This window comes from Amblyomma mixtum, chromosome 9, assembly GCF_055824585.1.
Source record: "Amblyomma mixtum isolate Tamu chromosome 9, ASM5582458v1, whole genome shotgun sequence".
Classification (NCBI taxonomy): Eukaryota; Metazoa; Arthropoda; class Arachnida; order Ixodida; family Ixodidae; genus Amblyomma; species Amblyomma mixtum.
Window position 1 is genome coordinate 68,406,519 of NC_143020.1, and position 27,476 is coordinate 68,433,994.

Genomic DNA, 27,476 nt, shown 5'->3' on the forward strand with positions numbered 1-27,476 from the left:
GAAAAGATCGAAAGAAACAACCGCCAATTGAATTCCTTTGGAAAGCCCTGTGTTCTGGCCGTCACTGAACCTTTAAATACTATACGGTGGTTGCGGAGATATTTGCGGGGCAAGAGAGCTACGCGCTCTTATTTTGCAATGAAGCCGCGATAATAATTGAGATAAATACGATAGACAGATAAGCGCGGACCTGTACTGCCCTTCACTCCGCGGTTTAGTGGCCGTGTACAGCAATCAATGCTCGATTTTAGCGTGTCTTCCTGTACAGGAAGTATGTAAACTTTTAATGGCTGCAAGCTGAGTTCCATGTCAAATGAAAATGTCTCAGATACTAGGAAAAAGCAGCTCTAGCGCTCTTTCACGTGTTATCATGCCAAGCTTTGTGAACATCCGCGGAGAATTACTGCCAATTTGGTATGACTAGAGTAACGCGGGGAAGTTTTGAAGTTTCGGGCCAAACATTATCAATGCAAATGGAGTTATTTTCTTTGGCCGTCTCCTTACGCGCATTCCCCAGAATGTATTGTCATTTGGGTCAGGCGCTGTTCGCAGTGCACTGGGCCGTTTTTTGTTTATAACATCAACGCTGCCGGTATTCGGATCTTCTGAACTGCATGATGGCGGCTCAGAGCTTCCATTGCTCCACCAACATGGCATAACAAATTTTTATTTTTGGTTTACCTAAATAAGGGATGATGTATTGACCATGCAATGTGTGAATATAATCGTAGTCCTGTGTCCGGAGACTACCTCGGCGCCTGGCTAGCTGCCTCCTCAGCTCGTGCCATTTGACTCTACCTCGGCGCCTGCCCCTCGACCAGTCATGCAACGCGCCGCGTACTACACCGTCCAGAACCCACGGCTACGAAAGTCTTATCACGGGACTCAACTAGAGGGCGTGGGAGATCGGCTCCTACAGTTTGAACGCACCGCCGCATTGAACCAATGGGATGACGCCGCCAAACTTAGGAACGTTTTCTTCAGCTTGGAGGACGGTCCTAGTACGTGGTACGAGAACCGCGAGGACACTTTTTTGTCATGGCATGAGTTCCGACGGCAAGTGCTCGCCGCGTACGTGAGCGCTGATCTTCGGGAGCGAGCTGAACGCACCCTGCAGTCCCGCATGCAAATACCCAACTAAATGGTTTCGGTGTACGTCGAAGACATGACGCGCCTCTTCCGACGGGCTGATCCAGCCATGTCGGAAGCCAAAAAGCCGCGCCACCCAATGCATGGCGTTAAAGAAGAGCTTTTCGCCGGTCTCGTGCGCAGCCCCCCAACCACTGTTGCCGAGTTTCAAGCAGAGGCTGTCACGATGGAGCAGGTCCTCCGGCAGCGTTCCACCGCGTACGACCGGCCAGTCCTTGCTGCTTCTGTCCTTGAGCTAGCGAAGATCTGTGGTACGTCGCAGCCAACGGCCCTCATGGGCGTTATCCGCGAAGAGGTGCAGCAAGCTATCAGGCCTCCGTTACTATGCGGCGAACCACAGCTCATCCAGACCGACTACTATCGCCCGACGTACGCTGAAGCTCTTCGACGGCCTGCCCCAAATCCAGCGGCATTTCCACAGCCCATCCAGACTGCCGCCCGACATATGCTGACGCTCTACGCCGCCCTGCCCCAAATTCAGCGCCATTAGTTCAAACCCCGCACGACGTCCCGCTACCCTCCGTGCAGCCAGTGCAGCACATCCCGAGTAGTGATCGACGATCCCTGCGCAGAGCAGACGTCTGGCGTGGCCCTGACAGGCGGCGTTTGTGTTTCCATTGTAGGGAGCCCGGGCACCTGTTCCGCCGGTGCCCATACCGAGAGCTTGGGCTGCAAGGTTTTTCCTCCGATGCGCCAAGACCCCGATTTGGCCAAAGGCCCCCTGCGATTGAGGAGTACGTGACCCGGCAACCCCTGCGGTCCATGGCGCGCCGTCAGTCCCGATCACCGTTACCTCGCCGATCATCATTTTCACGGAATCAGCAGAACTTCTCGCGAGCGACGGCGGACCGCTCGCCCAGCCCTCGCCGGGAAAACTGAAGACAGCTACCTCCGGGGGCGTGGTCGTTGTATATCGACGCTGTAAAGACCCCCTGACGCCGCCGACATCCGATGGTAGAGCTCTGTCGACGACAGTGGGTGAAGTAAAGGACCGATTCTCACTGGACAATCCCGTGCTTCTCGACGGTCACAGCATTAGCGCGTTGGTGGACACAGGAGCGGAGTATTCAATTATTAGTAGAAAATTGGCAGCGCTTCTAAAGAAGGTAATGACTCCATGATCTGGCGTGCAGATCCGGACGGCTGGGGGCGATATCATTGCTCCGCTTGGACAGTGCACGGCTAGGGTCCCGATCACCAACTCGACGTTCGTATTGAGCTGCCTGGTGCTCCACGACTGTTCTCGTGACCGGATTTTGGGCATAGATTTTCTCCGTGAGAATGATATCATTATCGACCTGCGGAACAGAACCGTTACGTTTTCGACAGCGAAAGCCGACGACACCTGCGACGTTCGTCAACGCAGCTCCGTCGTTCGTATTTTTAGTGAGAATGTTTTGATCCCGCCACGCGCCAGTGTTTTTGCAAGCGTTGAATGCGATGATGGCCTATGTGATGGACCTGCAGTCGCCGAGGGCAACTTTCCTTTCTACTGACACAAGGCATTTGCTCGGCCCGAAGCCTTGTCCACCTCCATAACGGTCGGTCAGAGCTCCTGATTACCAATTTTACGAACGAACCTCGTCGCCTTTCCCGAGCTACTGCCATCGCGTGGGCTGACCAATTGGCAGATGTTACTGAGTGTTTTGCGTCCGAGGCCATGGTACAACCAGACACGTGCCTGGATCGCATCGATGTTAGCTCCGGGCTATCAGCCACTCAACAGCGCGACCTGCGCACCCTACTGCTCCAATACAAAACCTGCTTCTCATCGTTCTCGAAAGTGCGGAAAACGGCGGTCACGAAGCATCGAATCATCACTTCCGATGATGCTCGCCCCATAGGACAGCAGCCGTACAGCATTTCCCGGAAGGAACGCGACGCCATCCAAACGCAGGGGAAGGAGATGCTTACAGACGGCATTATTCAGCCTTCTAAGAGCCCGTGGTCGTCGCCTGTTTTTCTGGTAAAGAAGAAGGATGGGACATGGCGCTTTTGCGTTGATTACCGTAATTTGAACGCCATAACGAAAAAGGATGTCTACCCGCTGCCTCGCATCGACGAATCACTCGACAGACTTCGCCGCGCCAAGTATTTTTCGTCGGTCGATCTAAAGAGCGGGTATTGGCAGATTGAGGTTGATGAACGTGTCCGCGAAAAAACTGCCTTCATCACACCCGACGGCCTATATGAATTGAAGGTGTTGCCTTTCGGCCTTTGCTCAGCGCCGGCAACTGGCCCGTATGCAAATCCGACGGAAGCAGGCCTCGGATGCACAACGCTACAACCAACGGCATCGACACGTAGAGTACCACCCAGACGACAAAGTGTGGGTATGGACCCCAGTACGTCGCCCAGGCCTGTCGGAGAAGCTCCTGAGCCGCTACTTTGGACCGTACACAGTGCTGCGCCGTATCACGGATGTGACGCATGAAGTCCTCCCCGATGGCACTCTCCCGAGTTCGCGCCGTCGAACTCAGCCTGAGGTCGTGCGCGTACCGCGCATGAAGCCTTACTTTACGCAGTAACGGGCGTCGCGTCTTCCGCGTTTTCTTTTATGCGAAGCATACTGCTTTAGCTACCACTTCAGCCCTTCACCGTGGTTATGCGCCTCCAAATCACGTGATACATGACGTCACACCACGTGACACGATGATGCCATGCCACACCACGTGACACGATGACGTTACGGGAGTGGAGAAACGGGGGCCCACCTCGCGCCGTCGCTGTGGTTGTGCGCCTCCAAATCACGTGATACATGACGTCACACCACGTGACACGATGACGTCATGGCAGTGGAGAAACGGGGGCCCACCTCGCGCCGTCGCTGTGGTTGTGCGCCTCCAAATCACGTGATACATGACGTCATACCACGTGACACGATGACGTCACGACAGTGGAGGAACGGGGGCCCACCTCGCGCCGTCGCTGTGGTTGTGCGCCTCCAAATTACGCGACACGATGATGCTTCGCATTCTCCAGGCTTAACCAAGTTAAGCCTCAGCCATTTTTTATTTTTACCTGCAGCCGTTGAGCGGCATGTGACCGTTTGTTCGCTTGCTTACTTCCTCCCGTTCGCTCAAAGTGCACCCACGTTTTTGCTTTCTTTTGGGTGGGGGGGGGGGAATAATGCCGCCAGGTGTGCCCGGGCGGCGCCTGGAGGACGAAGAAGTGAGGGACACGCGTGCTCTCGTAGCTGGGACTCTATTGCTCTGCTTGCGGCCTGTGCCTAGCCCTGCTGTTTCCGGTCCTATTTATGACAATATTAAGCATCATTTAGGAATTATACTTTCAACATGTGTTGCGAGTACCTTCTCGCACACTGCGCGCCACTAAAATCAATGTGTTATTTTATTTCATGTCTTTTTTCTGCGATGGTTGTACTTACACTCATGATCACATCATGCATCTCTTTGCAGCTTCGCTGTACAGCCAGGTCATCGTGCAACAGCTTGGCGAGGAATTAATTTCAAGGCACTGCAAAAGTTCTCATACAAGAGGAGGGCATCGATTAATGCCGGTATGACTCATGGATTCAGGGGCTCCAGGCACAGTTCATTTGACGATGTACTGGCACCGTAGATGACATAAATTTCGTTCCTTGAATCCGTTCCTTCTTTTTTGTATGTCTGCTGACTGCTTATATGTAAAATGTTACATATACAAGCTCCGGCTGGTGGAAAGCAAGAGGAATATGTCTGCATTGTTGTTGGCCAGCAACAGGTGTGGTATAAAACTGGGTGGGACCCCCGATCGCATACAATTTCCCAAACGCCTTGCAATTGATATGCCACCCATAATAGTTAGCTGAAGGGTGGAAAAGCGGGCACAAGTCGGAGCGAACCTGGGCCCATTATTGATACTGGCTGAATGTGGGCATACCATTGGTGCGAACGCAGGGCCATTATTGACAGACCGGCTGAATGTGGGCATACTATTGGCGCGAATGTCGGACCATTATTGACACATCGGCTGAATGTGGGCGTACTATTGGCGTGAATGTCGGGCCATAATTCATAGATTGGCTGAATATGAGCATAGTCTTGACAGGAATGTCGCGACATAATTAATAGATTGGCTGAACATAGGCATAGTCTTGGCACGAACGTTTTGGGCCTTTGTGGATAGACTGGCTGAATGTAAACCCAACCCAGGCGTGAATGGTGGGTCAATAATGGTAGCTAGACTGGCTGAGTATAGGCCCAATTTTGGCATGAATGATGGACCGTTGTTGGAAAAAGTCTCGGATTGCTCAAATACCGATGTAGGACCAGTATTCATGCCAATTTCCGCCACACTTTTGCAACTGTTGGACCAATCAATTTGTACTTCTTGGGCCATGCTCAGGGGAGCGGACGCCTCTAAGAATGCGTTAACGGCATCCAAACAAAGCAGGCGTGCTGTTATATACGGCGCTCTTGTTGAGGGCTGACGGTAATGTAATGCTTTTGATCTCATGACCTAGGAAAATGCCATCACTCGGTGAGATATGGATCTCGAGCGCCAGCTCAAATTGTAAAATTTCGATTGGATATATCACATACGGTTATCAATGAGCCCAAGTCTAGTACGATGTGGAAGGTAAGGCCGGTATTGCTTTATGTTAGCTGTTTATGGTTGTTGGTTACCTGAAACTGAAGTTCATAAAAATTATACTCCCGTCACAGAGACTCACAGCGCCGTTCGTGGGAAACCCGTGGTTACTTCGCGTTGTAAGAAAACATGATCTCGCTTCAAAGAGTAGGACACTGCCTCTTGAGTAGTCATAGAAAGATTGCTTGGTTATTTGCATTTTTTATTTCCTATATAGTTCTACAATTTGCTTCTTTAGACTAACTTAAGTTTCAAGTTTACACGTTTTTTACCTGTCGCTTAAAGCTCTTTGTTTTATCCAGCTTGTTCCCAGCATACTTACTGGTTAGTTTGATAGTGCTTCGCTGTCACTTCGAGTCAGCTCTGTTTCTGTAGAAGTATTTTAATACATTAGCTGCCATCCTCTTATCGTCTAGTTTCCTCAGGTGTTCGTCATATTATTACGTGACGGCAGGCCGATGAAACCAGGATTACATTCATTGTAAAACATTTTATTCGTCGGAAAGAGCTTGGTGCTAAGAGGTCGCGTTAAGTGGTCGAGTGTACATATCCCTCGACGACTTTGTCAGCCCACTCCACCACCAGAACTTGCGCTCTCAGATCAGAGCTAGCCAGCACGGTCTCTCAACGCTCGAGAGAAGGAGCAGCAACTAGACAACCCGGAGGTGGCTCTATTTTGCCATCGCATATGACATGATCCTAGTTTTCTCGCTGGCTGCAGTGTTTACAGTTCGGGTTGTATAGATCAGGATAAATGTGCCCAAGGAGGGATGGGGCAGGTATCCATCTCGTCTGTAGACGACGCCACGTAACCTCTTGTTCTTTAGTCAGGCTTTTGTCCAGAAGGGGGAAAGTTCTTCTCTGGTTTAAAATAATTGGTTAGATCATGATATGTGATTGTGAAGTCCGTCGTGAAATCGAGGGAGCCAGTCTCATCCACTACCCGCTCGACGAAACCTCGGGCTGTATTCTGGGCTGCCTCGTGCCCCAGATTCCACGAATGGGCCTAGACCCATATATGTTCGGAATAATTTGGTGAGAATTTGGAGGCGATTAGGATAGAACTACGTGACAGATGGTGATTGCATGATTTTAATGGCGGCAGGCCTTGCACGTGCGCTCTGTGCTGCGCCACTGTCCACTTTGTCGCCTTCTAGTCCGCCACACTACCCGGGGCCACCGAGCGATCGTCCCGATTGCGTGAACTAGAATGGCAGTGACGATGAAGCGCAGAACGTGACGACAGGAGGGATTAACACAGAAGAGAAGATCTAGGGCTTGCCGTCACGATGAAAGAGGTTAGGAGATAATGGTGTGATGAGCGCAAGACCAGGAACCTCCCAGGGGGTAGCCCACCTTGAGCCGACGGCCGAAGCCCATGAACGCACCGAAGGGGGGATAGCTCACGCAATCATCAAAGAATACCACCGGTTCGAACAAGCGACGAGCCGCCGAATTTCTCCTCAGTTCACGCGGTTACCGAAAACAATTGCGATGTCGCCCTGCGAAGACTCGACTTCACCGTGGCCCCCGCCGACCTCTGAGATCCTTACGCGACTTTTGCGCCAGGAACTAAAGGCAAGCCGCCATTGCGCCTGAACCACCAGCACCAGACAGTATTCCAACAGTATCCCTCATACTGGCTGTTGAAATCCGTTGAAATAAGTTGAATTATCGCCATGGAAAGGTAACGTTTATTGCCGACCTCACATGCAAATCCCGTACCTGCATTTCTGTAAAGAAGAAGTGAACAGCTTTATGAGTACAAGTGAAACAGGTATTGCTTGACAGTATGGACTGCAGAGCAAATGCTTTGGGCGCTCTTTAAGGTGATAATTTTTTCTTGTATTCACTTGTATCTACAGGGCATAGTGGCCAATGATATGTTTTCCATCAATTTTGTAGGCTCCTATCAAATGTTTCTACGTGCTTCAGCTAGCTGCCCAGGTAAGAGGTCATCAGGTCTGAATTTGGGCCATGAAACCTGGTGGCTCATTTCGCATCGACAGAGCTGTCACGCACTAGATGGTCAAGAGAGCTACTGTACTCAGCGCTTAGTGCGAGCGTGCTTCTGCAACCCTGCCTGTACCCCATCCCAAACCCCACCGTGGAATACTGGGAGGCGACCTTACCCGCCTGCTCCGACATGAAATCCCAAAAGGCGACGGCCGAACGAGCAATGGCAGCAGCGGGATCCGCTGGAGTCCTGTACTAGGAGCAGAGCACTAAGCCTGACCCCACAGCAACCTACATGCAACCCTATCTTTTCAGAGGAAATAAACGTTTTACCGCAAACCCGAAATTTAATTACGACTGTTACGCGGTGAAGAGAAATCTGATTCGCTTGATTCCAGGATAAAAAAAAATGCGGAAGCTACGGCTCTAAACGAGATAGTCGTTGAAGTACAGCAGATAACGAACGCAAAGTGGCGCGACAGATGATACGCCCCGCGAAAGGCTGCAGATCTAGCTGATATCGTTGGTTTGAAAAACACAGGCAAATAAAGTTAGATAACAGTCCGCTTGGCGCCGGCTGAAAAAAATAATTTTTCAGGTGGCGTGGCAGCGAGCGGACGTTCATAGCGATGTCTCTTGCAGGTGCCCAGTACACGCTCGTCGGCTTCGGCCCGGAACTCGAATGGAGGCGTCTCAGCTTCGTGGAGCCCATTCCGACGAACAGGGTGTGCAGTGCCTGCGGGCTGGTCCGGAAAAGAGCCGCGTTGCTTTCCTGCATGCACGTCCTTTGCGACTCTTGCTACGAACAATGCGCCCAGGAAGAGATGCACGTCTGTCCACTCGATGGCCACGAGTGGCACGACGAAGACTACGTCCACTGGAGAGACTTTCCTCTAGATGAGCTGCTCGAGAGAGAGGTAATGGACTAGACTCTCACCCTTTGCTTTTTCCGGCTTTTCTACCCCATCATTTCGCAGAATGTCTTAGGTTGACCACTGCTTCGCATGCAGCAGGATAAAATACGGACGTGGATTAAACCTGGTTAAACTTGGAGGATTGCGAAAGCAACGAGGAGAGGCGATGGAGAGCGCGCGGCAACGGCGACGGCCCCGGCACGCATGCGCGATATGGCCTTGCCTCAGCCCTGCGAAATGGCTCGGCGACTCGCGCAGTGTTGCTTTCGCAACAAAAGAAAAATCTCGGACCGCTGCGCATGTAGCGGCTGCGCACCTCTATCGGGGCCCTGCGGCTGCTCTAAAAACCATGGCCTTGGCCTGCTACTCCACAATGGGGACAGAGACAGGGAGGAAAGGGAAAGTGCGAATGAAGGTTGATGAAACGCCGTAGCGCGGTGGCCGTGCTCACAGGTATTCATGCACGCAGGTACTCACGGGCGCTGTTATCAAAGGACGCCCGTGAGTGAAGGGCATGTTTCCTTCGCCCTCTTTACCCTCGGAGAAAGCCAGCGGCGTCGCGCCGGTAGTGGCATCGAATCGATAGAGGAACTCAGGCGCTCCTGGCGCCATGGTAGCTGCCTGGGGTTTTTTGACCTAGTCTGTGCATCCTAACCTCAAAAAGCCCACGATAGAGAAAGGCTTGGAAGCCCCCGCCACGTGGGTGGGTGATAGGCTGGGGCCTCCCATTCGCGCTATTAACGCTCTAATCTTTGCTTTTCAGTTTCAAGCGAAACAATCGCGTTGCGAATAGCAATTTCTTTCTTGTTTTATGGCAGTCCCATGTTGCAAAAAAAATTAGAAATATATTCACATCATCCGACAAGAAAGTGATAGTAGCCATGCTCAGTCGCCTTTGGTATGTCGTCCCCATGACACTGGCGCGTACAGTGGCAGGGCCTATGCGTGCATGAGGGAAGAGCCCGACATACTATTCTCACTGAAGCTTTAGCTGTCACCACACTTGCCTTATTTTTGGCCGTTGTGGAATGTGATAAGGCGCTGAGGAACTGGTGGATCGGCAAGCGCATGGTACTTTTAAAATATGGCTAGCTGCACATTGCGTGGCAGTTCAAAGCTGTGGAGAGGTTAGGCTGATTTCTATTCTTTACATCCCGAATATTTGAATGCTGTATTTACAGCATGTACTAAACGAGCCACTTTATGGAGCCATGACTCCCACTGGATGGCCTTGAAGGTTTAACAAAGCGGATACGTATTCCTGCATTTTTAAAAGCACTCTACGGTTTTGATTTATTTCTCCCCCATTGCGCTCACCTTGCTTGTAGCTCAGCGTCTCCAGATGCACAATTTATGCTAGAAGACGTCTAGGCGTTAAGTAGTGTATAATATTGTGTTGGTGATGGAACGCCAATTTTCGCTTCTGCGAGAAAAAATAGCGCCCATTGTTACTGTACGTTTGAATCTGAGAAAGTTCGAGAGGTAGTTTTATGCAGTGCGTTATGTGGCTCTCAGAGACCGGTAATCTGTACGTTTGCAGAGCTTGATGAGGAAAAAAGGAAGGTTTGACAAGAAGACGTGTCAATCAAGGGCCTTAACTTGAGGGAAAGAGCTAATTCTTACTTTTCCCGACGAAGAGAGCATTCTCTTTTCATCTTTTTGCTTCCGCGGTCCGCTGCATTACGATACTGTAGTGGAAAGGAGTGCAACTTTTGTGGAAGCAATCAAAGCTACTTGGTAAGCGTGTAACCGCTGATCTTGCTTGCACGGCCCAAAGAGAAGGAACACAACTGGCCGCAGTAATTTTGCTTATGTGATTACAACTCCTACCCTTATGACTCTTATCTCTTCCTTTAGATTTTATGCATCGTATTCTGCGAGCAACACGTAACACTTTTATCATACAAAGGGAATTTCAAAGTTCCTTATTTTTCAAAAACCTGATTTCATAAATTGGGCTCTACCTCGACTACTCTTCAGCAAGAAATGACGTCTGATGTTCCGGAAGGGTTGTAAGTTGATATAGAAAAAAAATACAGAATTTTTGCCAAAATTATATAAATATCCGAAAACATTATTGAATGAACGTTAGCTCTTCTTGTTAGTTTACTCTTGGCTTTTAATGCCGGTTTGTCGTGCTGATTTTCAACTACTGTCATTGTATTCAGGGAAAACTAAAATTGCAAGAAGAGCCGTAAGAAGGTGTAATTGTAAAAGTAAAAATTCAGGGGGCACTTTGACTGTCTAAAGTGGGTAGAGGCGGAAGCGTTTTCCGCACCACCTTCGCTGTTTCTGTGGCACTGGTGGCGTCACATGTAATTGAGTACTAATTACTAAGTGATGACAAATCACTAATTAATGGTTAATTACTGATTAATGCCTGAATACTAATTGACTGCTAATTCATGATGCTTAAGCTTCGCCTTTAGGAGTGGAACGCGACAGCGCGTTGTAGCGCTGCCAGGGAGACCACGGAACGCCACCACCCGTTCGGCGCGATGCCTTGCCCTTTGAACGCAACGCTTTTTGAGGAAAGGAAATGGCGCAGTAATTCTCTGTCATCTCGGTGTACACCTGAACCGCACCGTAGAGGAAGGGAGGAAGTGGGAGTGAAAGAAGATAAAGAGGAGCCGTAATGAAGAAAATGAAAATTGTACTTGAGGAAAGGAAATTACGCAGTAACTGTGTCACAAAATTCAGGGGGGCACTTTTTTGACCTAAAGTGTGGTCACTGATGTGTGGTTAAGATGTTAAGCTTCGCCCCTAAGAGTGGAACGCGACAGCGTCTTGCAACGCTGCCAAGGAGTCCATAGAACGCCATTGCCCATTCGGTTCTACGCCTCGCTCGTCGGTAAATTGGTTTTTGAGGAAAGGAAATGTATGTCTCATTTGTCGGTGGACACCTAAACCTCGCCGGAAGGGAATGGAGGAGGATGAGAGTGAGTGAAGACACCGTATTCACTAGACGCGCCTTTGTTCATTTCAAACCATCGAGCTACCATGGCGGAGTGGATAGCATGCTCATCTCTCACGCTGAAGACCGAGGTTCGATTCCTGAGCTCGACCAATTTCTTAATCGGTTTTATTTATTTATATGGCATGACTAGTAAAGCAAACAAGGCTAATTGGGTAATTAAGCAATTAACTAAGCTCAGTCCCACTTACTTGGAGCATCACTATACGATTCCTTCAATTGGTTGCATGGTTACTAGCCAAAGTACAATTGGCCCCGTTTGAAATTCGCGCACTGTGACGTCACGACCGCTTCCACCAATTGAAAAGCGTGACATTTTCTGTCGACAACTGCTGCTTACAACGATGAGACATTAAAGGCTTCTGCCTTAATACAGTTTATTGAGTATAGTATCCGGAGTGGAAGTGAATGAAACCCTAAAAGAGAAAATGTTGCCATATCTCTCCAGTCATGCATTGGAGATGTAATGTGATAGCTCTGCTGTTCAAGAAAAATGAGCGATTCTACTGCCCCTGAACTCAACCAATAGCTGACGTGAAATGGCAGGGGGAGTTACCTTCGCAAAAATTATCAACTGTGTTGTTTGGGAGATAATTTCATTGCAATGAATGTACCTTTTTTTGGCTTGCAGGTCAAGTGCTGGAATGCGGAGAGCGGTTGCCCTCACGTGACAGCTGCTTCCAAGATCAGCGATCATTTCCGGAGGGAATGTCTGCTCCACTCAACTCGCTGCCCGAAGTGTTCGATCAAAGTCCTCTGCAGCGAAGTGTGTGCGCACATCAGATCGGGAACTTGCGGCTCGTTGACTGACCCCGCGTTGAAACCCCAAAGCAACTGCGACCTCAAGGATGGAAATGAGTCTTTTGATACTTTGAGCCGAGCGTTTGAAAAGAAGGCGGATAAAATGCAGGGCTATCTCGACAGAATCACTGCTGATAGTAGCACGCACGATGACAGGTTGAATGAAATGTCTCACGATATCAACACATTCAAAGAAGGTGTAAGGCAAGAACAGACAGCTGCAGTGCCTGAGAACTTAAAGGAAACCTTGCGTGAAATCTTAGCGTCAAACGCGGAAATCAAAGAATGTCTGAACACACGCAGCGACGCCATAATCAGTCTTTCCGCAGGGATGGACAAATTGGAAAAAGTACTGAAAGATCACTTGGGTAATATGACAACGGAAACTGCAAGAAGCATTTGTCAAATCACAGCTGCCCTGGAGCAAGTCAGAACAGAAGGGAGGGAGAATGGTCAGAAGACGTTGGAGCGCATGACAAAAGTGCATACACTGGCTCAGCTGCAAGCAACGCGGTGCGGGTTTTTTGTAAAAGGTGTAAAATCCCTCGAAAAGAAAGCGCTGAACGAAGGCACTGCTTGGTATTCAACGAGAGAGTGTACTTGTGTGGTTACTGCATGTCACCTGGCCTATACTTCTGGAATAGAGGTGACTCCGTTACTGTGCATGTTTGCTTGCAGCTGCACTAAGGTGACCTGGACGACGTTGTTCTGTGGCCATTCAAGCAAAGAATCAAGATGAACTTCGTGCACCCGCAAGGAGGCGCCGAACTTGAGGTCGAGGATAAAACAATACGTTCTTGGAAGAATTACAAAAAGCCGGAGACTTCAAGTAATTTTGGCGTTTATCTCCTGAAGACGTCGTTCGTCCTAGCGGAACTCCTGAATGACGGCTTTGTTGAAGACGACAAGCTTCGAGTCAAGTGGGAGCTCTTGTCTTGAGTTTGCCTTCTAACGGCAGAGGGACAAGGAAGTGTCGCATGTACATGGCACGAATAAAGATTTTTTCTTAATAATACCACAATATCTGAAGAGAGCTTCGTGACCACAACAATATTTAGCGTTTCTTTCAAAATAAATTTGCAGTTTAAATGTCAGTTACCATGGTTTTCTTTGCACGTCATTACTGTTTCGTTCTTCATATCACTGCTTTTAAGCGTCTTGAAATCTCTGATGGCACTCGAAATATTGGTTTGAAAATAAACGCTTTTTCTCCTGCTCATACCCAGTTTCACAGTCATAGCTGTGTATGTCATATTTCTGGGAATAAATCGAGCCTGCGGGTTCGTCGTCATATGTCATAGCAGAATGCTCCACCGTTCATGTGCTAACTTGAGAAAAAGCTATCATTGTGCCGTATCTACCCGCGTATGGGCCAATCCAATCTTTTAAAACAGTGCCCTTGAAGTCTGGGACCAACCAATACCCACATCAAGCAAGGGAAAGTCAGCAATATAATGAGAAACGCGGAAAAGATCGAAAGAAAAAGCCGCCAAATGAATTCCTTTCGAAATTCCTTTGTTCCGCCGTCACTGAACTTTTAAACACTATACGGTGTTTGCGGAGATATTTGCGGGGCAAGTGATTGACACGCTTTCATTTGGCAAGGAAGTCGCGATAAAATTGAGATAAATACGATAGACAGATAAACGCGGATCTCTACTGCCCTTCACTCCGTGGTTTAGTGGCCTTGTAAAGCAATCAACGCTACTGCCCCAGTGACCATCTCGATTTTTACGTGTCTTCATGTACAGGAAGCATGTAAACATTTAATGGCTGCAAGCCGAGTTCTTTGTCAAATAAAAATGCCTCAGATACTAGGAGACAGCAGCTCTAGCCCTTTTTCTCGTGTTATGATGCCAAGCTTTGCGAACATCCGTGGAGAATTACTGCCAATATGCTACGATTACAGTGACGCTGCGGAGTTTTCAAGTTTCCAGCCAAACATTATCAATGCAAATGGAGGTATTGCCTTTGGCCGCCTCCTCCCACGCATTCACTAGAATGTATTGTCATTTGGGTCAGGCTCTGTGCGCAGTGCACTGGCCCGTTTTTTTCCTTTATAACCTCAACACTGTAGCTATTCGGATCTTGTGAACTGCATGATGGCGGCTCAGAGCTTCCATTGCTCCACCAACCTGACATAAAAAATTTTATTTTCTCTTTACCGATATAAGGGACGATGTATTGAGCATGCAATGTGCGAATAGGACCGTACACCAGCGTCCCATGCTCAGGCGACCGGACGCTTCTAGGAATGCGTCAACGGTATCCAGACAACGCAGGCGTGCTTTTATATAGCGCCCTCTTGTTGATGGATTATGGTAATGTAATGCTTTTTATGTCATGCCCCAGGAAAATGCCAACACTCGGTGAGATATGCATCATGAGCGGCAGCTCAAAGTGTAAATTTTTCGATTGGATAGATCCCATACGGTTATGAATTAGTCCAAGTGCAGTACGATGTGGAAGGTACGGCCGGTATTGCCTCATGTTAGCTGTTTATGGTTTATGTTAGCTGAAATTGAAGTTCATAAAAATTATACTCACGTCACAGAGACTCACAGCGCCGTTCCTGGGAAACCCCTGGTTATTTCACGTTATCTTACAACGCGATCTCACTTCAAACAGTAGGACACTACCTCTTGAGTTGTCATAGAAAGATTCGTTGCCTATTTGCATTTTCCAATTCCTATGTAGTTCTACACTTTCCTTCTTTACATTAACTTAAGTTTCAACTTTTTGCGCACTTTACATGTCGCTTAAAGCTCTTTATTTCATCCAGCTGGTTCCCAGCATAACTACTAGTTAGTTGGATAGTCCTTCGCTGTCACTCCGAGTCAGCTGTGTTTCTGTAGAAGTATTTTAGCACCTTAGCTGCCCTCTTCGTATCGTTTAATTTCCTCAGGAGTTCTTCATATTATTACGTGACGGCAAGCCACTGAAACCAGGACTACATGCATTGTAACACATTTTATTTGTCGGAAAGAGCTTGCTGCTAAGCGGTCGCGTTAAGTGGTCGAGAGTGCATAGCCCTTGACGACTTTGTCAGCCCACTCCACCACCAGAACTTGCGTTGTGGGGTCAGAGCTACCCAGCACGCTATCTCACCGCTCGAGAGAAGGAGCGGCAACTTGATAACCCGGATGTGTGTCTATTTTGCAATCCCATATGACAAGATCGTAGTTGTCTCGTTGGCCGCAGTGTTTACAGTTCGGGTTTTATAGATCAGGATAAATGTGCGAGTGATGTGACTCGTATCGATCTCGTCTAGAGAGGAGGCCACGTAACATGTTGTTCTTTAATCAGGCTTTTGTCCGGAAGGGGGAAAGTTCTATCTAGTTTAAAATGACTGGTGCGATCATGATATGTGATCATGGAGTCTGTCGTGAAATTCAGGGAGTCACACTCATCCACTGTCCGGTCGACGAAACCTCGGGCTTTATTGATGGCTGCCTCGTTCCCCGGATTCCCCGAATGGGCTGAGACCCATATGAGTTCGGAATAATTTGGTGAGAATTTGGAGGCGTTAAGGATAGGACTACGTGACAGATGGTGATTGCATGATTTTAATGGCGGCAAGCCTTGCGCGTGGGCTCTGTGCCGCGCCACTGCCCACTTTGTCGACTTCTAGTCCGCCACACTACTCGGGGCCACCGAGGGATCATCCAGATTGCGTGAACTAGAATAGCAGTGACGATGAAGCGCAGAACGTGACGACAGGAGGGATTAACACAGAAGAGAAGATCTAGGCCTTGCCGTCACGATGAAAGAGGTTAGGAGATAATGGTCTGATGAGCGCTAGACCCGGAACCACCCAGGCCGTAGCCCACCTTGAGCCGACGGCCGAGGCCCATGAACGCACCGAAGGCGGGATGGTTGACGCCATCATCAAAGAATACCGCCGGTGCGAACAAGCGACGAGCCACCGAATTTCTCCTCAGTTCACGCGGTTACCGAAAACAATTGCGATGTCGCCCTGAGAAGACTCGACTTCACCGTGGACCCCGCCGACCTCTGCGACCCTGACACGACTTTTGCGCCAGGAACTAAAGGCAGTAGCCGCCATTGCTTTTGAACCACCAGGACCAGACAGTATTCCAGCAGTATCCCTCATACTGGCTGTTGAAATCTGTTGAAATAAGTTGAAATATCGCCGTTGAAAGGTAGCGTTTATTGCCGTCCTCACATGCAAAAGCCGTACCTGCATTTCTGTAAAGAAGTGAAACGCTTTATGAGTACAAGTGGATCAGGTATTAAGGCGAAAGCCTTTAATGTCTCATCGTTCTAAGCAGCAGTTGTCGACAGAAATGTCACGCTTTTCTGTTGGTCGAAACGATCGTGACGTCACAGTGCGCGAATTTCAAACAGGGCCAATTGTACTTCGGCTAGTAACCAGGCAACCAATTGAAGGAATCGTATAGTGATGCTCCAAGTAAGTGGGACTGAGCTTAGTTAATTGCTGAATTGCTCAATTAGTTACTTCACTTTTCAAGTCAGGCCATATAAATAAATAAAACCGAGTAAGAAAGTGGTCGAGCTCGGGAATCGAACCGCGGTCTTCGGAGTGTGAGACGAGCATGCTATCCACTCCGCCATGCCAGCTCGATGGTTTGGGAAGAACAAAGGCGCGTCTAGTGAATACGGTGTCTTCGCTCACTCACATCCTCCTCCTTTCTCTTCCGGCGAGGTATAGGTCTCCACGGAGGCATGAGAGACACATCCATTTCCTTTCCTCAAAAACCAATGTGCCGACGAGCGAGGCATAGAACCGAATGGGCGATGGCGTTCTATGGGCTCCTGGAACCGTTGCAAGACGCTGTCGCGTTCCACTCTTAGAGGCGAAGCTTAACATCTTAACCACACATCAGTGACCACACTTTAGGTCAAAAAAGTGTCGCCCTGAATTTTGACGGGTGTCCACCAAGATATGTGAGACAGTTACTGCGTAATTTCTTTTCCTCAAATACAATTTTCATTTTTTTCATTACGGGCCATCTTTGTCTTTCCTCTTCCACTCCCACTTGCTCCCTTCCTCTACGGTGCGGTTCAGGTGGCCACCGAGATGACAGAGAATTACTGCGCCCTTTCCTTTCCCTCAAAAAGCGTTCAAAGGGCAAGGCATCGCGCCGAACGGGTGGTGGCGTTCCGTGGACTCCCTAGCAGCGCTACAACACGCTGTCGCGTTCCACTCCTAAGGGCGAAGCTTAAGCGTCATTAATTAGCAGTTAATTAGCATTCAGGCACAAAGAGGTAATTAACCATTAATTAGTGATTCGCCGTCACTTAGTAATTAGCACTCAATTACATGTGACGCCACCAGTGCCACAGAAGCAGTCAAAGTGGTGCGGAAAACGTTTTCGCCTCTACGCACTTTAGACAGTCAAAGTGCCCCCTGAATTTTTGCTTGACAGTTTGGACTGCAGAGCAAATGCTTTGGGCGCTCTGTACGGTGATAATTTTTTCTTGTATTCACTTGTATTCACACGGCATAGTGGCCAATGATATGTTTTCCATCAATTTGGTAGGCTCCTATGAAAGGTATTTATGTGCTTCGGCTAGCTGCCCAAGTCAGAGGTCACCAGGTCAGAATTTGGGCCATGAAACCTGGTGGCTGATTTCGCATCGACAGAGCTGTCACACGCTCGATTGTCAAGACAGCTACTGTACTCAGCGCTTAGTGCGAGCGTGCTTCTAAAACCCTGCCTGTACCCCAACCCAAACCCAACCGTGGAGTACTGGGAGGCGACCTTACTCGCCTGCTCCGACATGAAATCCCAAAAGGCGACGGTCGAGCAAGCAATGGCAACAGCGGGATCCGCTGGAGTTCTGTACTAGGAGCAGAGCACTAAGCCTGACCCCACAGCAACCTCCATGTAACCCTATCTTTTCAAAGGAAATAAACGTTTTTACCGCAAACCCGAAATTTAATTTCGACCGTTACCCCCCTTAGCAAAAACTAATACGTTTGGAATATACGGTGGGCTATTTAAATTGTATTTTAAACATATTTTGTATTCATGAATGCACTAAAAATTTGTAGGAAATACGTTCCTGAAATTTCATGCTTGGTATTCGAAATATATTTTTAAAATGTGCCAAAAATACCTCACTTGAAGCATACTTCGAGCACTTTTCAAATGCGTGAAAAAATATGTATGCAGTTTTAGCATCTTGTCAGTGTATTAAAAGTGTATTTTCGGAAATATGAAATTATTTCATCGAAAGTATACTTCAATTCTAGAAAACGGGCAGCCCTTGTAAACGTATATGTATGTAGTTTTAGCATCTTGTCAATGTATTAAAAGTGAACTTTCGTAAATATGAAATTAATTCATCCGAAATATACTTCAATTTTAACAAACGGGCAGTCCTTTTAAACGTCTTTGCACACTTCTAGCTGCCGTTGAACAGTCGAGTGCTCGAAATCGCGTTTCGGGAAATGGAATTTGCGTGTCGTCAATGTATTTGAAGTGTACTTCCATAAATACGCAATTAATTTTTTCAAAGAACACTGAAATTCTAGCAAATTGGCAGTCCGCATTAGTATGTTTGCAGCGCACTACAAGCTGTCGTTGAACAATCTAATGCTCAAAATCGAGTTTCGGGATCGCTTTTTGGTGCTGGCCATCTATTTAAAGTGTACTTTCGTAAATACGCAATTAATCCGTCTGAAGTATATTTAAATTTTAACAAATGGGTTGTCCGCGTAAACATATTTGCATTACACTTCAAGCTACCGTGGAACAATCTAGGGCTCGAAATGACGTTTCAGCGAATACAACATTTTGGGCGAGTTGGTTACCTACATTCATTATTACAGCGCAAAGACGGCACAGAACAAGAAGGGGACACAACAGCGCTGTTGTGTCCCCTTCTTGTTCTGTGCCGTCTTTGCGCTGTAATAATGAATGTTTCAGCGAAGAGTGAAAACTTTCCCTTTCTTGTCATCCTTTCGTTTATGGTAACTTCTAGCAGGAAGGTGGTCACCACTTATACCCCTGCTACACGGGCGCTTCGAATGCCTTCCAACCGAATGTCATCTAACGATGCTACACGTGTTCTGTCTAAGGGAGTGCTTGAAGATAATATTACGCCAATGAATATTAACCGCGTCAGCATGAAATTTCCCCGGGAGTGCGCCTATGAGGACGACTGCACTCATACTGTTGTTTACATCGCTTGTTTACATAACATAACACAAAACGCAATCTGCGCTTTCGTTCTATTAAACAATCTGTTTTCTTTTGTACTGGTTGTACTCGTGCTTGTTTACGCAGTGCGACAATGTGTGGGAAGCGGTGATGCGATCGCACGCCTGAGAAAGCCGGGTTGTTGGCATCGCGCAGGACTGGCGCTTCTCGCTTCTTGTGCCGGCTTTCTCCGACGTGACCAGAACTTTTTTTTTAAACTACTTTATCCAGAAGTATGTCTGGCGACTGTTATCCACAAGCTAGCGACGGCGACGACTGCTGCTGGCCGTAAAGCACGGCTCGGCAGTCTGGGTCACACCGGCGATTCCCTTTCATTGTACGCGTGCCCTGCGATGTAAGCAATAGTTGATTTCAGGTCACTGTTGCCAAAACTACACCTGGTGGCTATTTGCAGTCGCTAAAGCTTGTGATTCGCTCTTCACAACCGCCGAAATCACAGATCCAACCCTGCGAACTCGCTGGGCCTAGTCGTCGCGGAAGGGAACAGAGCCGTCGTCGACTGAAATTGATTTGGCAAGCGCTTATCGCTGGTGAGTGTTTAGGTGTGCACACGTGAAATATAGCCGTTCGTTTCGCTCATTTAGAAGCGCGAGCATATACACACCGCCGCCTCATCACCGTGCTCTCGCTCAGCCGCCGACAAGGCTGACCGTCCGCCGACCGGATTCGTCGGTGTCGTTGGCCTGAAAAACGTGTCCCTCTAGAATCATATTATAGTAAACTAGATATTTCACTATAATTACATGCTGTTGTTCAGCGTGATATATACTGTCGTTGTCGCACTAGTGTGACCGCCGTCGTCGTCGTCGCTGTACACTGAAAACGAGCTGAGGCTTTCGAATGCGTTCCGAAAGTGCCGTGCAGCACCGCGGCAGTCCGTCGAGTCCGAATGTCATTCCTATTCTCGAATGTCATTCCACTCAATGTCATTCGAACATTTCCGTGTGAGAACGTGATAGCATTATACCAGCAAAAGCGCCTTGGGTACTTCTGGGTCCGAATAAGCCAGCGGAAAGGACCCCGTCTGGCAGGGCAGACCGGCTCCCTTACACGCCCATGTATCTGTTGGTTGACAGTTCGACTCCTGACCTGTGCCTGACGCAAGTTTCAACTAGCAATTCCGTTCTAACGCGACCAGTAGGGTACTTCTGCGATAATTTGGCAGCCCACAGTATTTGCACAAAAAAGGCCTCACCGTGCAAAATAGTGCGTCGCTTTCGCAGGGTATATATACGGCAAGCCAAGTATAGCGCTTGTCATAGGATTTGTTGTTTGCTGTGTCGCTGTCGTCTTGGTAAGCTGTGTGTAGGTATCTGCCGTTCCCATTCAATCACGTGACCTTATAATATCAGACTCCTGTTGATTAATGATAAATACCCGTGTACGATTTGTTCTCCAGTTGAAGGATTAACCCGTGTCATTCCATGGAGCCGCCCAGTAGACTTTTTTAAGTCCGAGTAAACATATTTTGAATGTATTAAATGTATATTTTTAGTATATTTCTAATGTATATTTTTATTATATTTTTAATGCATTATAAATATGCTAAGCGGGCAAAAATGTACTTTTCACGTATTTTAAAGAACGTTTAAAATATTATTCCTAGTATACTTAGAAAGCATTCGTATTGCAGTTTAAGCATAGGGACAAAAAAATGCGCAATAAATATGAAATTAATACAATACGTCTGAAATGCATTTTTAGCACATCCTCTTTTTCGCTAAGGGGCGGTGAAGAGAAATCTTTGATTCGCTTGATTCCAGGATAAAAAAAAACGCGGAAGCTACGGCTCTAAAGGAGATCGCAGTTGCAGCCCAGCAGATAACGAACGAAAAGTGGCGCGACAGATGATACGCCCCGCGAAGGGCAGAGGATCCAGCTGATATCGTTGGTTTGAGAAGCACAGGCAAATAAAATTCGATAACAGCCCGCTTCGCGCGGGCGGAAAAAGATATTTCTTCAGGTGGCGTGGCAGCGAGCGGACGTTGAGAGCGATGTCTGGTAAAAACAGAAACCTGGGTGCGCTGTGCATGGAGCGGCTGCGCACCGCTATCGCGGCCCTGCGGCTGCTCTAAATACCATGGCCTTGGCCTGCTACTTCACAATGGGGAAAGATAATCGGAGGAAAGGGAAACTTTGAATGAAGGTTGATGGAACGCCGTAGTGCGGTGGCCGTGCTCACAGGTACTCATGCACACAAGTACTCACGGGCGGTGTTATCAAAGGAGGCCCGAGAGTGAAGGGCATGTTTCCTTCGACCCCTCTATGCTCGGACAAAGCGAACGGCGACGCGCCGGCGGTGTCATCGACTCGATAGAGGAACTCAGGCGCTTTTGGCGCTATTATTGCTGGCTGAGATTTTTTGAACAAGATTGTACATCCTAACCTCAAAACCCCTACGCCAGGGAAAGGCCTGGAAATCCTCGCCACGTGGGGGGGTGATAGGTCTGGGTCTTCCATTCGCTCAACTAACGCACTAATCTTTGCTTTTAAGTTTAAACCGATACAATCGTGTTGCGAATAACAATACCAAGACTTAAGAACCTCTCCGCTATTTAAAAAACACAGCATCTTAAAGGCAGACCAGTTGTATTATTTCAAAGCATTTCAAGTAATAGACCAGAAGAAACTGTACGGAATTATTGCCTCCGAAAACGCTGAATACCTTTTGAGGCACTGAAAACACCGTACACCAAAAATCCGAACAAATTATGGAACGCAGACAATGGCGTATCAAAGACCTACTATCTTAAACAAATTTGAAGGCAAGGTAAACTTTGAATGCAAATTAAAAGCCTTTAAATGCCAACTTAGGGAGCTGTTGTTATGTTGTCACATTAAGTATAGATATAATTGAACACTGTTTTTCATGTTTTCCTATCGTCTCATAAAAGAAACACGAAACTCTGTATAGCTCAAAAAGACTTCTGCAATTGCTTTTATCTTGGTTTTGTGTCGTTTCAAACCGTAATATGAAGTTTCGCGGACAATTTAAAAAGTGCAGTATTTATTTTGGTATTATATTGTACAGCAGCTATTTGTGCTGATTTATTCATGTTATTTGTGTGACGTCCTATTATGTGTGACTTGTTTGCGTGTGCAACAGTATATACAATTCGTTAAATACAGGTGTCAAATGTTGCGTTTTTTTATCTTTTGTGATTACAGCTGGGAGGCACATTTTATTATTTTGTTTCTAAGATGCGTATTGTATCTGCACCGCTGTGAGCTGTGTAGGGCCAGATGCCTCGTCAGGCACCATTAGCCTTTAGCTTCTGGCCCTGCTTCAGGCTCTGTGTTTCGTCTGATGCTGAAAGAAAGAAAGGAAGAAAGAAAGAAAGAAAAGAAGAAAGAAAGAAAGAAAGAAAGGAAGAAAGAAAGGAAGAAAGAAAGAAGTAAAGAAAGAAAGGAAAGAAGAAAGAAAGGAAGAAAGAAAGGAAGAAAGAAAGGAAGAAAGAAAGGAAGAAAGATAGAAAGAAAGAAAGAAAGAAAGGAAGAGAGAAAGAAAGAGAGAAAGACGGAAAGAGAGAGAGAAAGAGAGAAAGAAAGAGAGAAAGAAAGAGAGAAAGAAAGAGAGAAGGAGAGAAAGAGAGAGAGAAAGAGAGAAAGAAAGAGAGAAAGAAAGGGAGAAAGAGAAAGAAAGAGAGAAAGAGAGAAAGGGAGAAAGAAACAGAGAAAGAGAAAGAAAGAGAGAAATAAAGAGAGAAAGAGATAAAGAAAGAGAGAAAGAAAGAGAGAAAGGAAGAGAGAAAGAGAGAAAGAAAGAGAGAAAGGGAGAAAGAAAGGGAGAAAGAGAGAGAGAAAGAGAGAAAGGAAGAGAGAAAGAGAGAAAGAAAGAGAGAAAGGGAGAAAGAAAGGGAGAAAGAGAGAGAGAAAGAGAGAAAGAAAAAGAGAAAGAGAGGAAGAAAGAAAGAAAGAAAGAAAGAGAGAAAGAAAGGGAGAAAGAGAAAGAAAGAGAGAAAGAGAGAAAGGGAGAAAGAAAGAGAGAAAGAGATAAAGAAAGAGAGAAAGGGAGAAAGAAAGGGAGAAAGAGAGAGAGAAAGAGAGAAAGGGAGAAAGAAAGGGAGAAAGAGAGAAAGAAAGAAAGAAAGAAAGAAAGAAAGAGAGAGAGAAAGGGAGAAAGAGATAAAGAAAGAGAGAAAGGGAGAAAGAAAAAGAGAAAGAGAGAAAGAAAGAAAGAAAGAAAGAAAGAAAGAGAGAGAGAAAGAAAGAAAGAAAGAAAAGTGGACCTTAGCCTTTTTTATGCTTCCTGGCACATCTGTTGTTCCTTAAGCGCATCGCTTTTCTCGCCTTTCTTGTTTTATGGCAATCCCATATTGCAAAAAAAAGGAAGACAAATACATTTACGTCGTTCAGCAAAGGAGTGGTAGCAGCCATGCACAGTGGCCTTTGGTATGTCGACCCCATGACGCGGCGCTTACAGTGGCACGGCCTATGCGTGCGTGAGGGAATAGCCTTACATACTATTCTCGCTGAAGCTTTAGCTGTCAGCACATTTCCTTATTTTTCTGGCTTCGCCGTTGTGGACTGCGGTATGGCGCTGAGGAACTGGTCGATCGGCAAGCGCCTGATACCTTTAAAATATGTCTAGCTGCACCTTGCATGGCAGTTCAAAGCTGTGGAGGGGTTAGGCTGATTTCTTTTATCAATATACCAAATATTTGAAGGCTGTATTTACAGCATGTACTAAATATGACACAGTATGGAGCAATAATTGACATTGGAAGGGCTTGAATGCTTAACTAAGCGGACACGTATTCCTGCATTTTAAGCAGCACTCTACGGTTTGGATCTATTTCTCCCCTAATGCGCTCGCCTTGCTTGTAGCGACTCTAGATGTCCAAATTATGCTTTAAAAAAATCTAGGCCTTAAGTGAGCATAGTATTGCGTTGGTAATGGATCGTCAATTTTCGCTTCCGCGAAAAAAAAAATAGAGGCCATTGTTACAGTACGTTTAATTCTGTGAAAGTTCGAGAGGTAGTTTTATGCAGTGTGTGATGTGGCTCTCACAGACCGATAATCCGAACGTTTGCACAGATTGCTGAGGCCAAAAGGAAGATTTGAGAACAAGACGTGCCAATCAAGGGCGGTGACGACTTCAGAGAACGAACTAATTGTTGCTTTTCCCCACGAAGAGAGCCTTCTGTTTTCGTCTTTTTGCTTCTGCAGTTCACTGCAATACGGTACGGTAGTGGAAAGGAGTGGAACTTTTGTGGAAGCAATCAAAGCAACTTGGTAAGCGTGTAACCGGTTCTCTTGCTTGCACGATTATGGTCATTGAAGAGTAGACTATTTGAACAGCATGTATCCATTGCAGCTGTACAATGCGGTACAAGTTGCCCGTTATCAGTATTTATTTGTTTAGACCAATAGAAGACACATGAATTGAACACAACTGGCCGCAACAATTTCGCTCATCAGTTTACAAATCGTTCCCTTCCAACTCTTATCTCTTCCTTCAATTTTCATGCATCGCATTCTGCGTGCAGCACGTAACACGTTTATCATGGAGAAGGAATTTCTAAGTTGCTTATTTTTCAAAAACCTGTCTTCGTAATTTGTGCTCTACTTCGATTACTCTTTAGCAAGAAATGACGTCTGGTGTTCCGGAAGGGCTGTACCTCCATATGGAAAACAAAAATGAGACAATTCTTGCCTAAATTCTATAAACGTCCGAAAGCAGGATTTAATGAACGTTACCTTGTCCTGTTAGTTTACTCTTGGCTTTCTAATGTCGGTTTATCATGCTGACTTTGATGTACTGTCACTGTGTTTAGGGAAAACTAAAATTGCAAGAGGAGCCGTAGGAAGCTATAATTGTAATAGTAATTCAGTTTATGTTGTACAGTACTTGTACTCGAACGGAATGAACAATGTGCATATGTAGCTGTATCTCAGCAGTGATGCGGTGCTGATATCAAGGTATAGCTCTGCAGTTCAAGAAATGTGAGCGATTCTACTGCCCCTGAAGTCAACCAATAGCTGACGTGGAATCGCAGGGGGAGTTAACTTCGCAAAACTTATCAACTGTGTTGTTCGCAAGATGATTTCATTGCAATGAATGTACATTTTTTTTTTGGTTTGCAGGTCAAGTGCTGGAATGCCGAGAGCGGTTGCCCGCACGTGACACCTGCTTCCAAGATCAGCGATAATTTCCAGAGGGAATGTCTGCACCACTCTACTCGCTGCTCGAAGTGTTCGATTAAAGTTCTCTGCAGCCAAATGTGCGCGCACCTCAGATCCGCAACTTGCGGCTCGTTGACTGACTCCGCGTTGAAACCCCAAAGCAATTGTGACCTGCAGGATGGAAATGAGTCTTTTGGTACTTACAGCCGAGTATTTGCAAAGTAGGCGGATGAAATCAAGGGCTATCTCGACAGAATCACTGCTGATAATAGTACGCACGATGACGGGTTGAATGAAATGTTTCACGATACCAACACATTCAAAGAAGGTGTAAGGCAAGAACAGGCAGCTGCCGTACCTGAGAACTTGAAGGAAACCTTGCGTGAAATCTTAGCGTCAAACGCGGAAATCAAAGAATGTTTGACCACACGCAGCGACGCCATAAACAATCTTTCCGTAGGGATGGACCGATTGGAAAAAGTACTGAAAGATCACTTGGGTAATATGACAGCGGAAACTGCAGGAAGCATTTCGCAAATCACAGCTGCCCTGGAGCAAACCAGAACAGAAGGGAGGGAGAATGGTCAGAAGACGTTGGAGCGCATCACAAAAGTGTATACACTGGCTCAGCTGCAAGCAACGCGGTGCGAGTTTTTGTAAAAGGTGTAAAATCCCTAGAAGAGAAAGCGCTGAACGAAGGCACTGCTTGGTATTACAACGAGACAGTGTACTTGCGTGGTTACTGCATCTCACCTGGCCTATACTTCTGGAATAGAGGTGACTCGGTTACTGTGCATGTTTGCTTGCAGCTGCACGAAGGCGACCTGGACGACGTTGTTCTGTGGCCATTCGAGCAAAGAATCAAGCTGAACTTCGTGCACCCGCAAGATGGCGCCGAACGTGAGGTCGAGGATAAAACAATACGTTCTTGGAAGAACTACAAAAAGCCGGAGACTTCAAGCAATTTTAGCGTTTATCTCCTGAAGACGTCGTTCGTCCTAGCGGATCTCCTGATAGGCGGCTTTGTTGAGGACGACAAGCTTCGAGTCAAGTGGGAGCTCCTGCCTTGAGTTTGTCTTCTAACGGCGCAGGGACAAGGAAGTGGCGCGTGTGCTTGGCAGGAATAAAGTTTTTTTCTTATTAATACCACCAAATCTGAAGAAAGCTTTGTGGCAACTATAATATTTAGCACTTCTTCCAAGATAAATTTGCAGTTTATATCTCAGTTACCATGGTTAGCTTTGCACGTCATTACTGTTTCGCTCTTCATATCGCTGCTTTTAGGCGTCTTATAATGTCTGTTGCCAATCGAAATATGGATTTGAAAGTAAAAGCTTTTACTCCTGCTCATACCCTGTTTCATAGTCGTAACTGTGTATTATATATTTCTGCTAATAAAGAAACCCTTGTGTTCGTCGTAATATGTCATAGAAGAATGCTCCTACGTTCATGTGCTAACTTAAGAAAAAGCTATCATTGTGCCGTGTCCTCCTATAGGTAAATCTAATCTTTTAAAACGGTGCCCTTGAAGCCTGGTAACCACCAATACCCACATCAAGCAAGGAAAAGTCCGCAAACCTTTGTGCAAAGCGTAAAAGCTGGACAGAAATTGCCGCCAACTGATATCCTTTTGAACGCCCTTTCTTCTGGCCGCCACTGAACCTTTCAACACTATATGGTGGTTGCAGAGATTTATGCGGGGCAAGGGGTTTAAGCGCCCTTTTTTTTATAAGGAGGCCGCGATAAAACTC

General features: G+C 47.0%; 1 pseudogene; it reads left to right on the top strand.

Annotated features, from left to right (window-relative positions):
* The first annotated feature begins 1,165 nt into the window (after window positions 1–1,165).
* Window positions 1,166–26,795, top strand: LOC149329535 (uncharacterized; annotated as a pseudogene).
* Window positions 26,796–27,476: the final 681 nt, after the last annotated feature.